Below are 8263 nucleotides of genomic sequence, written 5' to 3' on the forward strand. Positions count from 1 at the left end.
AAAACCTTTCAAGATGTAACACCTTGTTATTAATCCAGATCTGTACAAATTCAGCCAGCCATGGTATTCAATCCAAACTCCACATCTCAATAAAAATATTAAATAACACACATACAGCCATTTGAGCTGCACACTTATCAAGAGCTTTCAGATGATTGGATAGATTGGAGGTCTATCGAATGGATTTCTAAATGCAGTCTACACCTGAGTAAAATATAAAAATTATCTTTTTGACTGGGAAATTATACATTTACCAATGATATAAAAGGATTCAGTGTGGCGATAATGTATTAGATGCAACCCACTGATTAGGTAGAGAGGAAAACCTCTGGAAAGACTGAATAAGAAATGTATCTCTTAGAAGCACCAGGCTTTACAGAGAGTTAGAACCAAGTGAATTAATGTTTCTAGCCTCAGCTACAGGTTGAGCCACACGCAGTTCATTGACTCAAATGGGTCTCCTTTGGTCTGCAGTCACGACTGTGAATCAGACAGAAGGGCTCTGCCCAAAGACTTCAGGGTGCTCTCTGTCTTGAAGGGGGTTAAGGTGTTAGAAATGTACCTAGGGTCCAAACACTAGTATCCTCAGAATAACAGTGAGGCCAAATGTGACACCAGAGACAACATTTCAGGCTGCACACTTAACAAGGACATAGCTTTTGAGTAAGACAAGGGCATACAAATGGTTTCAATTTTTTAAACCTTTGTAATCTTTAGACAGCATGACTGCACAACCTTTTGAACCAGAGAGAATCAAGACTTCTAGTGTTGAACACAGAATGCTCCAGGCCACAGTGTGAACAACTTTTTTTAGACAGTTTGGCTACAGCCTCAATGTCAAAGATTAAACCAAGACATTTACCAGGCAGTGTTGGTATATGTCACCCATTTTATTTTTTTGTTTTATTTGACACTTAAGGAAACAATGGTTTAGATTTAGGTTTTTGTAACAGCATTAATGTCAAGACTTTTGAGCCAATTCCTCTGTATTTTGTTAAGGAACATGCAGTGTAGACTCCTTCGAGGTAGGAGAACCAAGTTGAGTAATGAAATAATTGAAAGAAGAAAGGAAAGAAACCTCAATACAACCCTGTATCTCCAAATCCTTCTACCTGACAGATTCTCCCTCCTGTATATGGTGGGCAGTATTTTGTGTGAAACTGAAAAGAAAAAGCATTTTGCCAAAGACCTTGGCATAATTTAGACCCGCTTTCATAGGCTAGTCTCTGGTGAAATGTGGAGAGCCAGATCCAATTTTTTTTTTTTGCCAGCTGAATGTGGAAAAACCATCGGGTCAGGGTCAATGTTAAAAATCAGATTTTTGATCATTGCTTTCCTGCGTAAGCTCAAGATAACTCGAGGGGACTGAATGCCAACAAATGCCAATCCCTTGACTGCACACACACATTACCCGAAACAGTACATCTGGACATGAAAGGTTGCAGGCTAGTATCGACGCTGGTAAAGTAAACAGCCAAGTTAAAGTAATGGTTCGGAGTAATTTCACCCTAGGGTCCTTTGCACCACGACCTCGAGCCAAACAACCCCCCAGAAGCTTTTTTCACCTGGGTCGAATATTGGGAGAGTTAGCGTTATTACACCAGGAGTTTATTTTAAATAACACTTGTCTGCTGGCTTCTGCTCTCTGCTGCTGCTGCTGCTGCTACTACCGGCAGTAAGACGAGTGCTTAGGGACGTCTACAAATTACAACACCGAAAAGACATAACAAAAATATTTATTAATTTAACTTATTTTTTAAAAGTGCTGTAGTACAACTAGCAGGAGACAAGTTATAATTGAGGTAAGTTTGGAGACACTACTTTATTTAATCATTAAATTAATAAATATTTTGGTTGTATCTCTTTTTGGTGTTGTAATTTGTAGACGTCCCTAAGCACTCCTCTTACTGCCCGGTAGCAGCAGCAGCAGCAGAGAGCAGAAGCCAGCAGGCAAGTGTTATTTAAAATATACTCGTGGTGTACTTACAAACTTTCCAATCCATCGTTTTATGAGTACATAACCTATTTGTACTAGTGTAGAAGTTTGGTATCATTTTGGGCATTATTAGTGGGGTCATGTACAAGATACACTCTTGGATCCATTAGCGCCTGCACTAAGCTATTCAGCTGATAATGCTAACTCTCCCAATGTTAGACCCAGCTGAAAAAAGCTTCTGGGGGGTTGTTTGGCTCGAGGTCATGGTGCAAAGGACCCTAGGGTGAAATTACTCCGAAGACTTTAAGATAGCCTCATGACTGTTAAGAAATCCTAAAAGACGTGTTCGTTTGATTTCTGAGGAGGAAGGAGAGGCCTGGGTCGAATTGAAAGTTAAGCAAAAGGTTTAATGAACAACATGATGAAAATGACATGACAAAAACAAATGTTGCACTGCAGCTGACAGTGGATTGAAATCATGCTTCTCCTTGTGGAGTCACATAAAAACAGTCCCGAAATCACCTGTTTCCGAATTATATTCCTGTGGAATTGTGGGTCTCGGATTAAGGACACACCCCTGATTTCAGGTTTACTCCAGGTCACAGACAAAGGTCATTTATCATGGTAGTGCCAATTCTATTCAAGTTTACAGAGATATGCATTTCCTTTGTTCTAATCAAGTCTGGCCCAGCAGGGAGTGGCTCCCCAAAAAGCAGGAACAACAGTTACCTTTTCTGTGAGGACAATGAGTCTTCTCCAGTATGCTAAATGTCAGACAAGACCTGATGATTCTTTAGAAGCTAGAGATGGTGTGAGCCAGACAAATGCTAATTAGTGTAGTTATTTAGATTAGATTAGAGTTAGCTGCAGGCTGCATAAAACCAAAAGTACATTGTTTTCAAAACATAAGAATGGTTTTAACTTTTTTAACTTCAACATGACCCAGCTAATAAAAGGTATAGAGTGCAGGCTATTAGGGTGTATGTTAGGGTTGGGTATTGTAGATTTGTTTTTTTCAAAACCAGTGCTAAAGCGATACTTTTAAAACGGTGCCGGTGCCTAAATGGGGCCTGAACCGAAAAAAAAAAAAGTGCACAAAACGACAGTTGGCAACATTAAAGAATGGCTTGTTTATTGCTCAGGTCATATGGTCAAATATAAATAATTTATTTAAAATAATAACTTATTTCACCAGTTAATATAACTGCTGTTAAACAACAAGAAAAAAGAATCAATAGATGGCAAAAGGGTACTTTACAACAACAGTTTGAGTTTCTCAAGGTGCACTTGAATTAATCATGAGCATTAATTAAACACACTATTAAGTCCCGTTGATGTCGTTTCTCCTACACCTCCGACTCCAGCAATGGACATAGTGTCTAGCTAAGTGGACCTAGGCTACTCTGTGTCTTTAGCTGCAGACTGTTGCACATTCACGTGTTGGAATCCTTTTTCGGTGAAATACAGCCACACGCTAGATCATTCAGCTTTCAGCATTGTAACCTTGTTTAAGCCAGCTACTAGGCTAACGTTACCTGCTGCCAAGTGTTATGTCAACTAGCCTCACATGCAGTGATGCTTCTGTTGCCTGTCCATTTCGGAGCACCAGACAGCAGCGCAGGCATTTAAGTGGCACCAAAATGAGGCACCGGAATCTGTGTTATCATACGGTCCGGTAGATACCGGTCGTCTAGGAACCGGTGTCAATATGGCACCAGGTTTCGGTACCCAACCCTAGGGGTGTGTGTGTTTGTTTGTTTGTTTGTTTGTTTGTGTTTGTTGTGTGTGTGTGTGTGTGTATGTAACTGTTCGTGTAAAACTCAAATGAGTAGCTGACTGCTTCAAAACTATTTGTATTGTATGCAAACAAATTTGATTGATGTATAAAATGGCTTTGTGTAATTTAAAAGGGTCATTTGTGTTAAACCACTGATACTTAACATTCTACTGTAGCTGTGAGTTTTCAGTACAAAAATGTCCTAACAACTTAACTGAATTTATTTCTTTTGCAGTCTTTGTTGCCACCCATGCTGTCAGAAATTGCTTAACGCTTCTAAAAGCACATTATTTACAAGGTAACGGTTACTTCTGTTGACATTTGTTATACAATAGCACTGTAAACTCATGCATAGTTTATAACTACCCTTGAAATGACACACAGAAACGTTTTCTGATTTATAACAACCACACACTATTTCCTACTTTGCTCCCGAAGAGCCACATTTTGTACAGCGACTAGCGGGCTTTGCCACATGAACATAAACATATATTGTTTTGGGGCATTTGCTGAAACAACAGATACTGTTAGTGTTCTTGACAGGACAGCCTCAAAGGTAAATGACTGACTCATAGGTTTTTGATGATTGACGCAGAAACAGTCCTCTTCTGATCGAATGACTATTCGTCACTGTGTCGGATAAAACGGTAAAAAAACCTCAACCTGCTGCTGTGCCACAAACAATTTCAGTATTGTTTTTTTAAAAGCCCAAGAAAGTTGAAAAATACTTTTATTTCTCTACTTACTTTTACTGTACATCGTAATCTATGTGTTCAATTTTTTTGTGCCAATGTCCCACTGTGCCTGACCTTCTTTTCCCACACTCCTACTCAGAAAAATCTCAGAGTGCACACATTGATGACACATTGAGCAAATATAATTATAATGTCTCTGGATTTTTGGCTCAAAAGACCATGTGCATATGCATGGTAGTGCTGAAAAAAAGTCATGGTACATTAAAAATACTGCCTACATTTGCTCACACAACAACAATATCAGAGCATGCCAAAATCCTCTGTGTGTCTGAAAATACCCTCAGACCAGGAGCGGAGTGAGGAGGTGGCTTCAAGGGCTCCAGCCACGAATGTTTTCTCAAAAGTCTCAAATAATTTTTAGGGTTTTAAAATAGCTTAAACTTTGTGTCCTTTCCCCTCAGTTCCTCTGACTGGAGCGTCGAATCAATGGAGCAAACTTTCTATTACTGGGGAAATATCCCCATTCATTCTGTGAACTCTACTCCAATGCAACAAAAATAGATTATGTAGCCTAACTAAAAAATAGTAACAGACAATTTTTGCATCTTTATAAGTGGCAGGAGTGAAAAGGAGTCACTCAACATTCGTTGTGTGTTGGTTTCAGAATGATGAAGACAGTTGGCGAACAATTACAAATCAGGATGTAGGCTAGGATTCTTTTTCCTTGGCAACTATCATGTTTTTTCCCAAATGATGTACAGATTTCTAGGCATTCTATTATCAAATATATAAAAAAATGTGTGCTTGTATCTGCCATAAATGGGAAAAAAATCCACTCGTAGGAGGATCGACAGGTATTGTTTATTGGAAATGATCGACCAATCAAAACATTAATTCAACATGGCTCTCTGGGTTCATGGACTCCTCTTGAACCCAAGACTCCTCTTAAGAGCTCATGAAATTCAGAGAAAGAGAATCCATTTTGTTTAATGCACCGACTGTCAAAACAAGACAATTGCAGTGCAGGAGGCCACAAACATGAAAGCACCAAACGGAGTAATAAAAAAAACCTGACTTGTACTACTTTTAAAAGACATGTATCAAAATGTTAAGGCAGAATTCTAAAGCATAGAGCTTAGAGTGGCACTCGAGCCAACTAGCTTAGTCTAACACTTAAAGGAACATGCCACCATTTGTTGAAAATGGGTTATTCACCCTCTCCCATAGATGTAGATAGGTGGGCAAATGCATTTTTGTCTCAGTGCATGCATTGTCTTTGTGGCGATGAACATTGCGGATTTTGTGAGAGACGAAGAGGATGACTTCTCAGACATCTCGGCGTTGATCCTGCAGACCTCGACTTTTTTTTCGGTTCGATAAAGTGACGCATGGTTATTTAACGGGATAGATCGACCCATATTAGACCTGTACACACACAGAGTTGCTGCGTGAGCTGTCTGCGCCCAAGTAGCAGTGCTTCGGCTGTACTTCCACCCAATATAGTCCAATTTATCTAGTCAATCTAGTTTACCTAGTCATATATAGTCAAAATATCTGAATCCAGTAGTACTTACGTAATCCAGTATCTAATCATTTTCTCAAATCCCTGTTGGTCTTGTTGACCTGCAATAACACGCAGTCATTTGTGGTTACGTTTTAATGTTTCTCTTCCTTTACAAATGTTCTTTAAATGAATACAGACACTGGCTTGCAGAGAGAAGAGTAACCAGAAAGCCGTAAGGAATCAACGCTGTCTCAAGTGATATGTTTGTGTGTTTCTATATTGCTCTTTGTTTATAAAAAAAAGAGGAAGGAGATAAGAGATTTCTTAGTGTCAAACTTAGGGAATCCTGATATTTTTCCAAACAGGAAAAGGATCCAAAATAGAACCTGCTATTGGACCCCAACACTATAGAATTCATAGGGACCACCCAATAAACAGCTGTCCACAGAGTAAGTGATTATTGTAAACATGACGCATGGTTATTTTACGGGATAGATCGACCCATATTAGACCTCACACAGAGTTGCTGCATGAGATCTCTGTGCCCAAGTAGCAGTGCTTCGGCTGTACTTCCACCCAATATAGTCCAATTTATCTAGTCAATCTAGTTTACCTAGTCATATATATTCAACATATCTGCCTAGGAAATCGTCTAGTCTTAATCTGCATTGCTATTTGTACTCGTTGTGAATACGCAGGCCACAAGAAGTAATTAGGTTGTTTTTTGTTGTTGTTGGCTCACTTTTACACACAACATGCTAACTGGTAACAAACGATTCCATTAATTACGCTAAGCTAAGCTAGCGGCGGCGCTGCAGGACTAAGACAATGCATGCACTGAGACAAAAATGAGTTTGCCCACCTATGTACATCTAGGGCAGGCGGTGAATGACCCTATTTCAACAAACGTACGTAAGGCGTGTTCCTTTAAGGGAAATAACTGCTCTGAACGGGAGTGAACAGAAAGAAATGCCACCACAGGAAAAAGAAAATAAAGACTGATTAACTGCGGAAGAAAAGAAAAAAAAATACAGAAACCTCCACCCACAAACAAACACCCTCCCGTTGGGTCTGGGGGTTGTCCCAGAAGGGTGAAGGACCAGCAGGTGGAAACCTCCATCAGCTAGCTTCTTCCCCTGGGTCTGGGAGCAGCTGAGGGAGGTCAACCCCTGCACCAAAGATTTTTTGTAATATTTTTAGTAATGCTTGTAATCATTTTTGAGGATTGCTTTTAAATGCTGTTGCTATTGAATCAAGAATGCCTGTAGCAAACAGCATCTATATTGAAGCAGTGTTGCATTGCCATGTTTATATTTTGTTGCTAGTGTACCTCAGGCGCTGAGACTTACCCCAAATAAAACATACCCTGCTAATGTTTAACAAATTATTAAAGTGTTCTGTCTCACAAGCACTAAGTATTTTCTCCCTTTCTCTCTGGAATTGAGTATTAATTAAGTTATCATCGCTGCTACAGAGACCTCTAATGCCAGTGGGAGTAGAATTCAGTCCATAATCTGACTTTCTATACATAGTTGTACTCAATAGGTTAACAAAAACAGATCCCCGAACAAGAAGAACAATTTATTTAATGAAAATAGGCTTGATCTTTGTTATTCGTTATCTCTACATCAGTACTGAAATCAAACATCGGTTCCTCTTATCCACCCACTATTTTCCTTTGTCTTTTTATGGTCTTTATGTCTTTTTTAATCTGCTGTTCATGTGTGTGTATTGGATAACGCTCTCAACTCCTTTTGCCAGACAACAAAAGACAGATAGGCATGAGAGCCAGCAGTTTCAGAGAACAGAGAATAGAGCTGGGGCTGAATGAGGGAAATGTGAGAGGGAGAGAAAGGGACTACAATGTGAACAGAGTGAGGGATGAAGCGTGTGATGGATGAGTGGTGGGAAGAGGAGAGGTGATGAGGCTGTGTGTGTGTGTGTGTGTGTGTGTGTGTGTGTGTGTGTGTGTGTGTGTGTGTGTGTGTGTGTGTGTGTGTGTGTGAGAGAGAGAGCAGTAGGCCTACGTGTGCGGTTGGCAAAATTGTGTCTAATCTGTCTGTGTCTGTCCTGGGCTGGCACATGTTCATGTTAAAAAGCGTGTGCGTGCACGAGCACTACGGTCATGCACAGCGTCCTGGTTCTAGTTCCGGGAAATCTGGTCAACCTATGCTAAAGTGTTTAGTGCTAAAGCTAATGGCTAACTGTAGCTACCGTCAGCTAGTTAGCTCAGCACGCGCATTGGGGGAGTGTTGATATTTACACCGCTAGCACAGGAGTTTTGGACTGCTGGGAGGAGGAAGTTTTTAGGTCCGGGGCAGTGGGGAAATGCTGGCGGGTAGCGGCGCTAT

Source organism: Perca fluviatilis, chromosome 14 (assembly GCF_010015445.1).
Source record: "Perca fluviatilis chromosome 14, GENO_Pfluv_1.0, whole genome shotgun sequence".
In the NCBI taxonomy this organism is placed as follows: Eukaryota; Metazoa; Chordata; class Actinopteri; order Perciformes; family Percidae; genus Perca; species Perca fluviatilis.